Source organism: Hibiscus syriacus, unplaced genomic scaffold (assembly GCF_006381635.1).
Source record: "Hibiscus syriacus cultivar Baekdansim isolate YM2019G1 unplaced genomic scaffold, ASM638163v2 tig00110621_pilon, whole genome shotgun sequence".
Taxonomy (NCBI): Eukaryota; Viridiplantae; Streptophyta; class Magnoliopsida; order Malvales; family Malvaceae; genus Hibiscus; species Hibiscus syriacus.
In genome coordinates, this window is record NW_024062802.1 from 1,179,357 (window position 1) to 1,195,517 (window position 16,161).

The following is a 16,161-nucleotide window of genomic DNA, read 5'->3' on the forward strand; positions in this document are numbered from 1 at the left end:
AAATAGCAGAACTCGATCACATAAGTGCTGGAGAACCAGATTGAGGGTCACCAATTGAAGGCATTGAACCACCTTGAGACCCCAAAATAGCAGAATTTGATCGCACAAGTGACGGAGAAACATATTGAGGGCCACCGATTGAATTTCCTTGCCTAGACGACACCATTTCCCACAAACTTGTACAGCAACTGCTCGGAAAGTTCACCAAACCAAACTGATACATCTCAAAATCACCATACACTGATATCCCGTTGAGCCTTGACAAATAAGGCATAATTATACTCAAACAAGAAGCTAAATACAGGCCATGCTTAGAACTTGATACTCCAGCTTATCAGCGTTTCAGAGGAGAAGTCACAACAGTTTCCATTTGTGACGACTAAAACCTGAAACATAGACAATAACAGAGAAGAATAAAGCATTAATTATGGGGAAGAAAATAAACCATTCTAAAATTTTCTGCACTAGCTCACAAATAAGAACTTCATTGAGACGCTGAAACCATTTTGTGAAAATTCCAATTAGATTAGAACAGTTAACCCTTGGAATACAGGATCATAAAACACAGACAATACCCACAATCAAATAAGTGTTTAAGCTAACATAATTATATAAAATGAAATAATAGTAACATATACCAAGTGGAAATTAGAAATAAAATAAATGACGTTTTTAACAATTCGTATATGGCTGCAAAGAAAGAAAATCCATGGATACAATAAGGCTTAAGTTTAAAACAAAAACGTCTTCAATTTGGAAAGGAAAAAAAAAGCATTATCAACAACAACAAAAATAAAAATAGAAATATATAAAATAATCATGATATTAACAGTATTTTGAAAATCGGACCGAATCGACCGGTTCAATCGGGAATCACTGCCTAGTCCAGTTCAATCTACACCGGTTAAACCGTTACTAGTGAACCGGCCGGAACCGTTGAATCGTTCGAATCGGACCGGCTAAAAACAAAAAAAAAACACCAATTTTGTTTTTTTTAAATTAAATCAAACGACGTCATTTGTTAAACGAGCCAAGTCAAACTCGAGTATTGCTGAGCTCGACTTGAACTTGAAAACTTTAAAAGTAAGCTCAACTCGACTCAAACTTATGAGCTAAAAATTATCAAGTTTAACTCGAACTCGAAATATAATATTGAAACTTGAACTCGAAAAGGCTTGAACTCAAAAAAAATTTAGAAGCTCGATTGAAGTCTAAAATTCGAGCTTGATTGAAGTGAAAGAATAATTCACTCAATGCTCACCAAAAGACTCCATGATTTTAAATGTCAAATTATCTCTATTATTTATAGAAGTTAGTTGGGATGCTCTTATATGTTTCTTAACCATGTGGGATTGTTTTGTTCTCATATTTTTACTCTTTAGACTTTTGGGATGCTCTTCTATGTTTCTTAGCCATGTGAGATTATTTTTTAAAAAAATTAAACCAAACAATATCATTTTGTTATGATTTTTTTAGCCCCAAATTTATTTTTTAATTATAATTATATAATTATATTTATTATTTAATATGTTTTACCTTAAATATTATGTTATAGTTAATTTGAATCATTTTGTTTCACTTGATTTTATGGTTTTTAACTTATATATGTTATGACTTGCTTTGAATATGACTTGTGATATAAAAAATTATTTTTTATTAAATATTTTTGGTATTTTTATTTAATTTTTTAAATAATTATGACGTCGTTCGATTTTTCGACCGGTCAAATCGATTCAAACGGTTGAACTAATGAACTAGTAGCATGACCGATTCACTAACCGGTCCGATTCTGAAAATCATGAATATTAATGAAAACCCAAAGATCAAAAAGGATAAAAAAATAGAAGTAAAGTGCGAGAGAGATGGAGTAATATTTGTTCTTCACTCGCCAAACAAAGAAAACCAATTGACAAAAGATAAAAGGATAGAGAACTGACAATGTGAAGTGACAGTGTTGATAATTCTTGAGCAGACGGAAAATCGACCGTTTCCTGTGAAAGAAGAAGAAGAAAACACAAAAGCAAACCAAACACAACTCCAAACAAAACCGAATTTAATTATCTCTCTAAAGTAACAATAATAAAAAGTTGATTTTGTCATTCAAGCTCTCTCCCATTGGATTATTCAGAAATAGAAAGTCATGTTAAAACATAATCAATAACTATAATCAATGTAACGCGTACATTTTTTTTTATTTCCAAAAATCTCTTTTGTTTCCCTTTCTGGGTATTTATTGCAGTCTCTGCTCTTTCTTTGCCTTTTCGTTTCGCTCTGTTTTGCTTCGTTTTATGGAAGAGAGTGACGAGTTTATACGTTTTCTCCCGGACGTCAAAATTACTTCTGATTGGATTTAATTTTCCATTTTATTATATATATAAATATAGAATCAACTATATTATGGAAATTAATTTGAATAAAATTATCAAAAATGGAGGTTATGTATATTATACATAATATGTTTATAAAATAATATTTATGTATGATTTTAAATATAAATAATTTATATAAATTTATCATATCATTTAAAAAATAACATTCTTTTTACAATTAGATGAAATTTTATTGGACGAAACATACTTAAATATTAATATGTTTTTCATTTTTTATGTTTATAAATGAGTAAGAGTCGAAATAGTATAAACATTATATAAGATAAATTTAATAAAAACATTTTTTAAAACAATTAAAAATAATTTCTTTATAAAGATAATTAAAATCGAAATATCCCTACTGTCTACATTAACATACATGATTTACATGGTAAATATGTTTAAATTACAAATAATTTGGAACAATAAGCTAAAACAGTAATGTATGAATTGTCGACCTTAATCTCTAACTCTGTTTCACTTGAGTATCTCTTAATACATTAATGCTCTCCATATTTTTAACGTCAAAGACACTCGGTTCTCCTCGGCGGGGATGTCATCCGGGGATAAGCTCGTCGTCCGATAATGCGCTATCCGGTGATCCCAACGATTCATGTTGGAATACCCCGACATACTGTTGAATTATCAACACGGACACGGTCGATGAAAAATTTGATTCTGCTAGAATATCTCCGATTGCACCAAGCTCTGGACACTCACTTCTCTCAGTCAGACCATTCATTAACGGTGACATTGTCTCATGTCTTCTCCCGACAATCAGCAAATTATAGTAGTCGTCTAGGTTCCTAATCGCCGTAACGGTTTCCTTTCTATTGTTCACCATGTTCTCGGTGTATACAATCGACTCGGAATTGGCATTCTTCCTTCTGAAATTGTTTATATATTCATCATCCAGCCTATTTTCCATGATGTTTTTTTCAACTGTTAACATCGTCGGGTCGTCGTTTTGATCATCGGTTGGCAGCATTGCAGTCAGTGATAGATCGTCTCCCAGAATGAATCGTGTCACGGTGAGACTAACCCCTGGATGTTCACACATTCTCCACCCATATGCAAGTGCTTCTCTATCATCTGGACCACCGAAAAACAGCACACCAACTTGGTGAGACACTTCACCTGTAGTGTACCATGCTGACCCACTTAGGCCTCGGTCGATTAAAATGCCTACTGAGCAAGGTGCACTTGCTAGTACATTCTGGTTAATTGCTCGAAATGCAGGGTTCGAGGCTTCCATCCTTCCACTGAGAGTTTGTTGTTTATGGAAAGGGATGATTATGAGGGCCACACGTTTGTCCTCAGCCACGCTATAGATATCGTCATGGATGGAGTTGTAAGGGGAAATGGTGGTGAGTGGGTGAACAGAGATGAAGCTCGAACGTTGCTCGAAGTTCTCGAAAGCTTGGATTATGTTGTCGGATTGAGCTTGAGTTTGGTTCGATGCCACGTGACCGGAGTTGTGGGTGTTATGAATGATGAGCATCCCCGAAGTTCGGCCAGTGAGTTCGACGAGATGAAGCACATAAACACTTAATGGAGAATTGCTGGTAGGATTAGTGGCCTCAAGGAGGTTGATTGTTGCAGGGACATTGCGAGGGGTATGGATGCATGCCAGCACTCGTAGCTCCCCATCGTGCACCGCTCGTTGAAGCGTTCGGTGTTTGTATGATGCGAAAGTCTTTGTTGGCTTATACATGGCGGCCACAACCGGTGAGATGATCCCAGTCATAACCACAACTATGATCGCCATGACAGCAAACGACTCGTCGTCTAAGACCTGAAAAAAACAAGGTACTCTCATTTTCAAAAACACCTCGATCCGTGTCATAATCAATGAAAGGGAAATATGTTCCAAGTACACTACCTCCTGATCTTTGCCAACGTTAAGAACAATCAATTCCACGAGACCTTTGGCATTCATTAGCAATCCTAGTATAAATCCTTCGGTAAGCGACATCCGGAGGAACAACGTTACAATCATTGTTCCAACTATCTTGCCAGCACAAGAGAGTAGCGTAATGAGTGCTAAGACACCCCAAGTCCGAAAGCTTTCGATCGAAGCCAGATCGGTCTTGAGTCCGCTGATGGTAAAGAAAAGAGGGAGTAAAAGCCCGGAAACAAAGTCCTCAATCTTCTCCAATAAAGCAACACCAAGGGCTCCATTGGGAATTATGAGACCAAACACAAAAGCTCCGAAAACAGAATGTGACCCCAAGGCATCTGTAATGAAACTCGAGATCATCACCCCTGTTAAAATCACACATATGCTAAAATCGTCCGACACTTCCCCTTCCGACGTTCTTCGAACCATCCATGAAATCGCAGGCCTAACAACAACAATGCAAACCGTGACGAAAATGGCACTAACGAGAATCACCCAAAGGGAATTCAAGGGCTTTGAACCGTTCCCCGCCGCGGCAATGGCTATAGCTAAAAGAACCCAAGCACACGTATCGTTAAGAAGAGCAGAAGCCATTGACAACCTGCCGATCTCCGAGTTGATCAGTTTCAACTCAACAAGGATTCGAGCGAGCACTGGGAAGGAGGTGACCGAGAGAGCTACACCTAGGAAGAGGATGTAGGGGGTTGTACCAAGAGGTTTCTGCTTATTGTCACGGAGTATATAAGAGAAACAGGCGCCAACTACAAAGGGCAACACCATGCCGGCTATAGCAACCGCTAGTGCCCTTTTGCCTGTCCTACGAACCACTGTTAGGTCCATTTCTACACCAACTAGGAAGAGAAAGTAAATGAGACCGACGTTCGCCATCGTTTCAAGCACCATCAAACTCCTCAAGGGAAAAATCGTGGTGGTAAATCCTTGAACACGTCCTAATATCGATGGACCTAATATCACTCCTCCCTGTTCAAAACAAGATAGAAAACAAAAACCATTACCAATACAATTGAGATGAACAACATCGGTCGAACTTGGAGTAACTTACGAGAACTTCTGACACGACTCGAGGTTGACGAAGGGGTCTGAGGATGAATACGATGAGACGAGTAGTTGCAACGACGATCATCATCTGCAAGATAATGATCGGAATCGAATAATCCAAAGGGCTGTCACCTATCCATGCACCATTTGTATTCAACGTTTTTGGTCCATAGCAAACTATTATATCGTCTGCGCCTCGCTTCACCATTTTCTGTCTCTTTAATTCGCTGTTCTTGACACTGCCTTCCTCGAATCACCAATCTACCATGACCTGCACACCGAAAATCCTACACTTTTTCGACTTATGTTCAAGTATCATACACCATGTATCTTTATTGTTGATTATGATTTTCATTTAAAAAAAAATCCCAGTTCTTTTAGCAGTAGAAAGCAATGACTGGATTCATCCTTTTCTCCCTTGTTGCAGAGAAGAGAAAGGAAGGTGGAGCAGAGGAAAGAAATTAGACGGTTGCCCGTTCCATATGGTGAAATCTCTTATCTTAATTGGTGTACAAAGCCCTCTATTTTAAGAACGTTGCAATGTTGTTATGTAGTACGGCTGCCTAATTTAAGGATAAGGAAAGATATGCAATACGTTAATTTTTTTTAAAAAAAATTGGTTGAATGCAACATACAAAGTTAATTTTTTATCATTTTCGCAACCTAAAATGTTAATTTTTTTTTAATATTTTGGTTGATAAGCCTATAATGTTTGTTCCTTAGGAGGTGAAATCTTATACATAATGAGCGTCCATTTAATGTATTTTAAAAATTAATTAATAAATAAATATATATATTATTCTGGGTTTTTTAATAAGTTTAATTTATCCCTAAATTATAACTCTCGTTCTAAATTAATCCTTAAACTTTTAAACATTTCAATTTCATATTTAAATTATGACTTTAGTTCTAAATTGCTTCTAAACTTTTGAACATTTTAATTTTGTTCCAAACTACCATTATATGTTTATCTTTAGTTTCACCAAGGTGGATTCGTAGAATTTGGAGTGACGAAGGCTCAATCAAAATGGTGAATGAAAATATTTTGATAAAGAGAATAATATAATTTAAAATTAGTATGATCTAACAGTATATGATGAAGATCGAGAAAGATAAAAGTTGTGAATTCAAAGGAAATTTTGGAGATTTAGAGAGAGATTTTTGAGAATTTGTTAGGTATGACTCATAAATATATCGGTAAAGATGACAGATGATGGAACAGAGTGAGCGAAGCGAACGCCATCTGTCCTTACAAAGAAAGGCTCGTAGTGGGGGTTACGAGTACAGGGTTATTTTTGTAAATATGTACCAGAGTTTATTTATTATAAAAGGAGATGTAACCAAAACCTATGAGATATTGAATAAAAATTCTAATGCCGCCTAGGGCACCGAGGACGTAAGCACATTGCTTAACCTCGTTAAAATTCTTGTGTTCTTTTCGTTTTCTTTACCCGATTATTCAACAATTGGTATCAGATGTCAGGAGCCATATTCGAAGTTATGAAATTCGATGGTCAGGGTAACTTCGGATTATGGCAAACAAGGGTGAAGGATCTATTGGCATAGAAAGGGATCCTGAAGGCTTTGCGACCTACAAAGCCGACGTCGATGGAGGAGGAAGATTGGGAAGAATTGCAACAGCGAGCGGCAGGAACCATACGATTATGTTTGGCGGACGAGGTCATGTATCACGTCATGCATCTGTCGTCTCCATATGAAATTTGGAAGAAGTTGGAAAGTCAGTTTATGTCCAAATCCTTAACGACTAAACTGTATCTAAAGCAGCGGCTGTATGGGATGAAGATGCAGGATGATCATGATTTGGCGCAACACGTGAATGTCTTCAATCAAATCGTTTCTGATTTGGCTCGGCTTGATATGAAAATTGAGGATTAAGATAAAACGATGATTATGTTGTGTTCGTTGCATCCCTCTTACAAACACATGGTGACTACTCTTACATATGGGAAAGAGACTATCAAAGTTGAGGAGATTACTGCAGCTTTGTTGGCTCATAACCAGCGGAAGCAGAATGCAGGGGAAAGCTCTCAAGATGATAGCTTATATGTCATGGGTAATCGAGATCGTGGACGCCAAAGAAGGCAGGTTCTGAGAAACAGGAATTTCAGATCCAAATCTAGGGATAAGAAGATAATTCACTGTTACAAGTGCAAGGAGGCGGGACATATGAAGCGAGATTGTTCGAAGTTGAAAAAGCAGACTAATGAGAAGCATGATGACTCATCCTAGTCTGTGAATATGGTTGAGGAGGATAATTCTGATTGCAGTGAGGTGATATGCTCTCTATTTCAACAACTCAATTGACGGATGCTTGGATTCTTGATTCTGGATGTTCTTATCACATCACGCCAAATAGGGAATGGTTTTCGACATACAGGTCGGTTACTTCTGGTTCTGTTTATTTGGGTGATGATCGATGTTGCAATATTGTTGGTATTGGTGATGTCAGAATTCAGATGTATTATGGTTCTGTTCAGACGTTGTGTGGTGTTCGGTATATCCCAGATTTGAAGAAGAATTTGATTTCTTTGGGTACTTTGCATAAGAATGGTTTTATCCCTAAGGCTGATGAGGATAGGGAAACCATTCGGATTGTTAAAGGAGCTTTAACTGTGATGAAAGGAAAGATGACTACAAGGAATATTTACAGATTGTTAGGGAGTACCGTTGTAGGTAGAGTTCATTCTATTGAGTCCTGTGATGATACTACCAAAATGTGGCATATGCATCTTGCATATCTTAGTGACCGTGGTATGGCTGAATTACATAAAAGAAATCTGTTGCATAGTGTAAAAAGTCGTAAGCTCGATTTTTGCAACTATTGTGTTCTTGGTAAACAGACTAAAGTTCGTTTCAAGACTATGAAGCACACAACTGAAGGGATTCTTGATTATGTGCATTCTGATATATGGGGGGCCTTCCACGATATCGTTTTTGGGTGGATCTAGGTATTATGTTACTTTCATTGACGAATTTTCACGAAAAGTTTGGGTGTATTTTTTAAAACAGAAGTATGACATTTTTTAGAAGTTCAAGCTGTGGAAAGCTGATGTAAAAAACCAAACATGACGAAAAATCAAGTATTTGCGGTCTGACAATGGTACAGAGTACACAGATTCACAGTTTCTAAACTTTTGTAACGAGCATGGGATTAAAAGGCATTTTACAGTGCACAAGACACCACAACAGAATGGTGTTGTGGAACGGATGAACAAGTCATTGAATGAAAGAGCCATATGTTTGCGGTTGAATGTGGGGCTTCCAAATACTTCTGGGTTGAGGTTGTTAACATGGCGTGCTATCTTATCAATAGATCGCCAAGGGCATCATTGGCTGAGAAAGTTGCAGAAGAGGTATGGACTGGTCATGATGTTACTTTTGATCACTTACGGATTTTTGGTTGTCCTGTTTATGTACATGTACCTGCTGATGAGATATCCAAACTTGATGCAAAATCGAATTAGTGCATTTTCTGGGTTACAAGAAAGGTGTAAAAGGATTCAAGTTTTGGGATCCAGTTACGAAGAAAATTGTGATCAATAGAGATGCTATTTTTTATGAACAACCCATGTTGCAGCAGAAGAAAGACACGACATTGGTGGATTTCAAGCAGTTTCCAGTTGAGAAAACAAAAACTTCTCACCCTACTTTGGTGGTTCCGCTATGGATAATTTGTAGGATTATAGTCTCGCCAGAGACAGGGTGAGACAGACGAATATAAAGCCTCCGAACAGATTAGATTTTGAAGCCTTGGTCTCTTTTGCATTTACTGTTAGTAGTGATGCTCCGGTTACTTTTCATGATGATGTTACTAGTCAGGAAAACGACAAGTAGATGGCTGCCATGGTTGAGGAGATGGAGTCTTTGATCACAATCGCACATGGGAGTTAGTTTTCCTTCATGAGGGCAAGAAGCCTATTGGTTGCAAATGGGTGCATAAGAAGAAACTAGTAGTAACAGAAAAAGAGGGGGAGAACTTCAAGGCTCGTTTGGTAGCAAAGGGTTTTTCAAAGCAGAAAGGAGTTGATTATGATGAAATTTTTTCTCCTATGGTAGACACACTTCAATCTGAGAAGTACTTGCATTGGTGGCTAGTTGGGATTTGCATTTAGAGCATATGGATGTGAAAACTGCTTTTTTGCATGGTGATTTAGAGGAGCAGATCTACATGCAGCAGCCTAAAGGTTTCACTCAACCTAGAAACGAGCATTTAGTTTGCAGATTGAAGAAATCTTTGTACTGGTTGAAACAGTCTTTGAGATAATGGTACAAACGGTTTGACTCCTATATGAGCAAGATTGGCTACAAGCGATGTGAGTATGATTGTTGTGTCTATGTTAAGAGCCTTAATGATGGTTTTTTTTTTTCTGTTATTGTATGTTGTTGATATGTTAATTGCTGTGAAGAACATGGATGATGTTACCGGTTTGAAAATTTTATTGAGTCAGGAATTTGATATGAAAGATTTAGGTGTTGCAAAGAAAATTCTTGGAATGAAATTTGAAGGGACAGAGACTCAAGGAAATTGTGGTTATCTCAACGGGGTTATGTTGAGAAAATGCTAGAAAGGTTTGCGATGAGCAGCACAAAACTAGTAAGTGTCAGCATTTTGTGAGTACTAAAATATGGTGCGGATATGTGTGCAAGTATACACAATCGAACAAATAATAAAGTGATGAATGAGTATCGTTCTCTACAGGGATTGGGGGAAATCAAATAAGTTTGTCACGGCACTTTACTTTGTCACCTAAGTAAAGTTAATAATGGTATATACAAATGATAATGTTGTGGCAAAATGAAATGTATTCAGTGCAAACAAATGGATATGTCAAGGAAAAATGAAATGTAAATATAAGGTTTAATTGATAGGACTTTGTCTTTCTCACACGACAAGCTACTATGGGAATGAGTGATGGGAGTCAATCTGGAAAACCTAAGTTTACTTCTTAGAATGGTTTTACTTCTATGCCTAGTCTGCCCGACAGAGTCTCCTAAGGTGCCCTAAGCTATCTCTAGTAAGGGACTCGACAGATTGAAGATGCCCTGGCAAAACCGATTAGCGTAAACCCCTGCAGTGATCCTATTGGTCCAGATAACATGATATGTCTCAGCAAACCTTTTTGCGGCAGCATTAACATCTAACCTATCATTCAAGCACCACTCTTTTTAGTCGAATGAAATCATATCCTTATCTCTAAGGTGGATTAGGCCTAGTTACTACCTAGAACCCCTTGTTTATATAGTTCCTCCCTAGTTTCTCTCAAACACTAAGGATGTTTTGCCAAGGTATTCTCTCAAACCCTAAAACCTCCTAAGAAAAGGCTACTCTCGCAGCTCCTACAACCTTAAGGCATTAAGTTTCATAAACAAAACAAAATAAAGCATAGAAAAGCAACAATTCATTGAAATAAAAACTTAAACATCCAAGCAAACTCCCACCAAATAGGATTAGTTCATGGTGGGGTTTGAATAACCAAGCACAAAGCAAGTATCATTCGTTCTTACAACCCGAATAACAAAATATGAAAGCAAAGATCTAAGAGGAGGAGAAAAAGCCTTTAGCGTGCACTGCCAGAGCTTCCCTCAGCCACCACGAACTGCTCCCAACGAGCTAGCTCCTCTCGGAGGCCTAGAACGCCACTCCCTCAAGCTTGTCACGGAGAAATGCCACGGCAAAATGAATTGGCAAAGAACGTTTTCTCTTAATTTTAGGCTCTTGGTGGCTTGTCAAAAGTCTCCTTTCCATTGTGGCTTCATCCTCTATTTATAGGGGGAGAAAACCCTAAAGATTTATGTCAAAATTCCAAAAATACCCAAATCATGCTTAATTCATGTGATTATCGGGTAGAGCTGGCAGTGATTCTGCTGGGCAGCTGGCAATGGTCTAGCTTGGTGGTTGACTGGGCAGGTAAGGATCTGCGCTGATCTAGGCAGATTTCTCGGTCATGATTAGAGATCTGAATTTCTCGGTCATGATCAGAGATCCTGTGAAAACAGGGACAGTTGGCTCTAAAAATATCTTCTTTCATTTTGTTCGCTCTCGAAATGCCAATCCAGCTCGGTATTTTCATTCTGCTCAGCAATCATCTTATGCCACGGCATTTCCTTTTTTTCTTTTCCTTGCTATCAAATCATGCACATCATCAAACAAACACCTTCCCCATAAAACAACACTGATAACAAAATAAAATGCCACGGCAAATAGAATTCCACCTCATGCAACTATATGCTCCTAAATGCATCTAAATGATCCTAAATGGGCTCTTAGACATTCAATAACTTAAGTGAAAGGTCCCAAAATATGACCTTTTTACGGAGTTATCACACCCCCAAACTTAAGTTATTGCTTATCCTCAAGCAATGGATAGTATTAAGCAAAATAAAAATACAATGGCAAGTTCAGAAGTAGAATAGTTGTATGGGATAAAATTTCAGCCCTCAGCATTTGGCTTCAACATGCTAGACTAGTTTGAGAAATCAAGTATTGTCCCCTAGGGCAAGATTCTTTGTGTGGGTGTGTGCGTGTTTGTATCTAGTACATGCTTAACAAATCTAAAAATTTTCTACGCAAGCTTTCTTGTTTTTCCACGACATTTACAAGTTTACTCCCACATTATTTTCTTCTTTTTTTAGAAAAGAGAGTCAGCCCATCACACCTACCATCCCACACTCTAGGTGAAAGGGAGCATACCTTCCACCCCCGAGCTAGTCAGGTAAGTCATCCCATGACTACTTTCATTCACTCATATATCACAGCTGCCATTTATTTATTTGTAGTTTCCAGGCAATGTCATGACATAGCGGAGTGTCCTTCTACAGATATGCCGAAGTATTTATTCACAACTTCATTCTTCTTTTTTTACAAAGTGGGGTTTTCATCGTTTATGCCAAGACATGCAAGAATTCTCTTATAAAAAATTTCTAAGTTCCTTAAGCATGGAAAACATACAATCGTGTATTCAAAAGGTTCAAAGAACCAAGTCCTAGAGTTGGTTCTATCATCCTCAATCATGTACATTCAATCCTAGCCATAAAAAATTCATCATCATCGGGCATCCTTAATTCATTCCATTAAACTAATTATGTATTTACTAATGTCATGACATATTCATTATACTAATACTATCATACAATGATTTGAGAACCCTACTTCCCCAAACTTGAGAGAAGCATTGTCCTCAATCCTTACTAAAACTAAAGAAAATAAAACTACATGCTATGAAATGCAATGCAATGCAAGGTACCTTGACTTCATGCTTGTGGTGGTGTGGCTGTCGCGACGTGGGCTGTCTCAGTTGTATAGGGCTGGAGTGTTCAGAATCTGATGTTGGTACGGTTGAAGGTTGTGTGGACCCTAACCTTGCAAAGAAAAACAAAATAGTCAATTAAAAGGAAACTAAAAAAACTGTAACAAAATAAACATTTATTTATGCACAGGAGCAAAACTAAAATGTCACGGCATCTTCAAGATGCTTGTCCAGTTTCAACATCATGCAAGAGAAGTGCATATTTGTCACGCTCGATCAGAGCACCAGTGTAGACCAAAATGCCCCACACATATAATAGTTATGTCTTCAAAATAGTTTGCCCTGACATTTCGTGTTTTTCACATCTGATTTGTAGGACTTTTGCAATAGTCCTATCCTCTTCAAAGTGCCATTTTCCTGAAGCTGAATGGTAGTGGAATGAGATCTCTTGTTGCTCCTTTTTGTTGTGGCAACTTGCAATCATTTGGGTAGCAAATTCGTTGGAGAGGTCGAGGTCATCCCTATGCCAGTAGACACCATCGTGTATAACATTGTTCTTTCATAGGCTATTCAAGTAAGTAAGCAAAAAACACTAACGAGAAAATTGACAATGTCAACATACCACAAAATTACTGCGGCAAATAATAATTTCTCATTAGGGAATTTTTTCTTAATCTCCATTTCATTCCTTAGTTCTTTCACAATTTCTAGCCTATAAAAATGAGTAGCTAGTTGGGGTTTAGGATGAGTAAATTCAATAGGATTCAAAGGTTCAAATTTCATACCCGATCTAGCTATGGGTGAGCTAGACTTACTCATCTCCTTTGGAATATCCTCGAGCTCCTCTTCGTCTTCTTCATCAAGATTGAAGTGATTATCACTGCTTAAAAATTTGTTGTGGCAAAATTCTGCAGCTTTCTTTTTGTCATCAACTCCTAATGATGGGGGGCTTTTCTTTTGCCGTGGTAAAATTTTTCTTGTCTTCATTGGCTGCACTCTTCGAACCCTCATCATTGTTTTCCAGCAAATGTAAATCTTCTTGCACATTCGGATCTTCATGCACAATCTCAAGACCGGGCTCTCCAAGTGTCTCTCCCCAAACTTAGCATCTTTATAGATTTTGGTGTCACTCCTTAAGGTGAATATACCACAATGCTTCTTGTATTGAACCTTAGTGACTTCAGTATCACTAGGTAGACTTCCATATGGGCACAAATGTAATGCCGTGGCAATTTGGCCAACCTGACCCTCCGAGGCCTCAAAGACGAGCTGTGACTTTGAAGCAAAACTTCTTGGTTTGTAACATGGCTTCGTGGTTGCGATAAAATCTTGCATTGTGGCCTCCAAAGATCTTGTGTTAGATGAAGATGGTACTCCCTCATTAGAATTATGCCATGGCATATCCGTTTGAAAACCCTGGGAGTCACTGAAGTTCTGCTGCCTAGCGGTCTGACTAGCATTGATGGTTCCTTGATTTCCCCAACAGAAGTTTGGACGCTGACACCATCCAAGATTATTAGAATAGGGGGATTGTAGTTGCCAACATAATTGATGGATTCTTGATTGGTCAGGCAGTCACTCTCATTGTGATTGCCGTGGCATAATAAACATGCTGAATTGGCTGCCTTCACTTCTCTCACATCGCTTGGCCTTTGCAAATTCTTCAACATATTAGTGATAGCAGCAAGTTGAGCAGACACCGAATCCTTAGAATCTAGCTCGAAAGCTCCATGTGATTTTTGCCCAAGTCCAAGCCTTATAGATGAAAATTGATAATCCTTGTTAGCAATCATATCCAGAATGTCAAATGCCTCTGCAAGTGATTTGTCAAGTAATGTCCATTTACTGAGGCATCTAGCATCATTCTCGTGAGCGCACTAACTCCGTTATAGAACATCACAACTTGAGTCCAGTCGTGGAATCCATGATTGGGGCACTTGCGAAGCAAACTTTTGTATCGGTCCCAGCACTCATACATAGACTCTTCATTTCCTTGGTGAAAAGATGTTATGGCATTTCTAAGATGGTTGTTCATATTGGGTTGATTATGCCGTAACAAAAAAATTTTGCACAAGTCAGTCCAAGACCTTATCAAGTCTGAAGGTAGTCCATTGAGCCATGCCCTGGCGTGATCTTTCAAAGAATATGGAAATAACTTCAATTTCAGAACATCTTCATGCACACCTTGTTGTCGAAAGGAGTCACAGACCTCCAAAAATGCTCAAACATGTTGCCTTGCATCCTCATGAGGAGCACCACCAAACTGTCCAATAAAGTCCAACATGTCGAACATAATTGGTTTGAGCTCAAAGTGGGCTGCCTGATCATGGGTGCCACAATTCCAGGATTAGGTCGTCCATGATAAGGTTTAAATGATCTCGAATACTACGAGGCCTAGATGCATTCCCAGCATTCGGAATTACCTCGACATTCTGATATTCCTCTTGACCCAATCCTTGATTTCCAATTTGATACATCTTTGCTTGAGCACGTTGAGTATATAAAATAAAAGCCTGAAAAAGACAAGGAAAATAACAAGTAAAACTAAACAAAAAAATTGAACAAGTAAAATAAAAAATGCTATGACAAAACTAATTAACTTCCAGTTGCCAATCCCGGTAACGACGCCAAAAACTTGTCGCATTTTGTGAGTACTAAAATATGGTGCGGATATGTGTGCAAGTATACACAATCGAACAAGTAATAAAGTGATGAGTGAGTATCGTTCTCCACAGGGATTGGGGGAAATCAAATAAGTTTGTCACGGCACTTTACTTTGTCACCTAAGTAAAGTTAATAATGGTATATACAAATGATAATGTTGTGGCAAAATGAAATGTATTCAGTGCAAACAAATGGATATGTCAAGGCAAAATGAAATGTAAATATAAGGTTTAATTGATAGGACTTTGTCTTTCTCACACGACAAGCTACTATAGGAATGAGTGATGGGAGTCAATCTGGAAAACCTAAGTTTACTTCTCAGAATGGTTTTACTTCTATGCCTAGTCTGCCCGACAGAGTCTCCTAAGGTGCCCTAAGCTATCTCTAGTAAGGGACTCGACAGATTAAAGATGCCCTAGCAAAACCGATTAGCGTAAACCCCTGCAGTGATCCTATTGGTCCAGATAACAGGATATGTCTCGGCAAAACCTTTTTGCGGCAGCATTAACATCTAACCTATCGTTCAAGCACCACTCTTTTTAGTCGAATGAAATCATATCCTTATCTCTAAGGTGGATTAGGCCTAGTTACTACCTAGAACCCCTTGTTTATGTAGTTCCTCCCTAGTTTCTCTCGAACACTAAGGATTTTTACCAAGGTATTCTCTCGAACCCTAAAAACCTCCTAAAAAAGGCTACTCTCGTAGCTCCTACAACCTTAAGGCATTAAGTTTCATAAACAAAACAAAATAAAGCATAGAAAAACAATAATTCATTGAAATAAAAACTTAAACATCCAAGCAAACTCCCACCAAATAGGATTAGTTCATGGTGGGGTTCGAAATAACCAAGCACAAAGCAAGTATCATTCGTTCCTTACAACCTGAATAACAAAATATGAA

The 16,161-nt window shown here is 37.9% G+C and overlaps 1 pseudogene; it reads right to left on the reverse strand.

Annotated features, from left to right (window-relative positions):
- Positions 1-16: 16 nt before the first annotated feature.
- Positions 17-5,536, reverse strand: LOC120135881 (annotated as a pseudogene).
- Between the last annotated feature and the right edge of the window lie 10,625 nt (positions 5,537-16,161).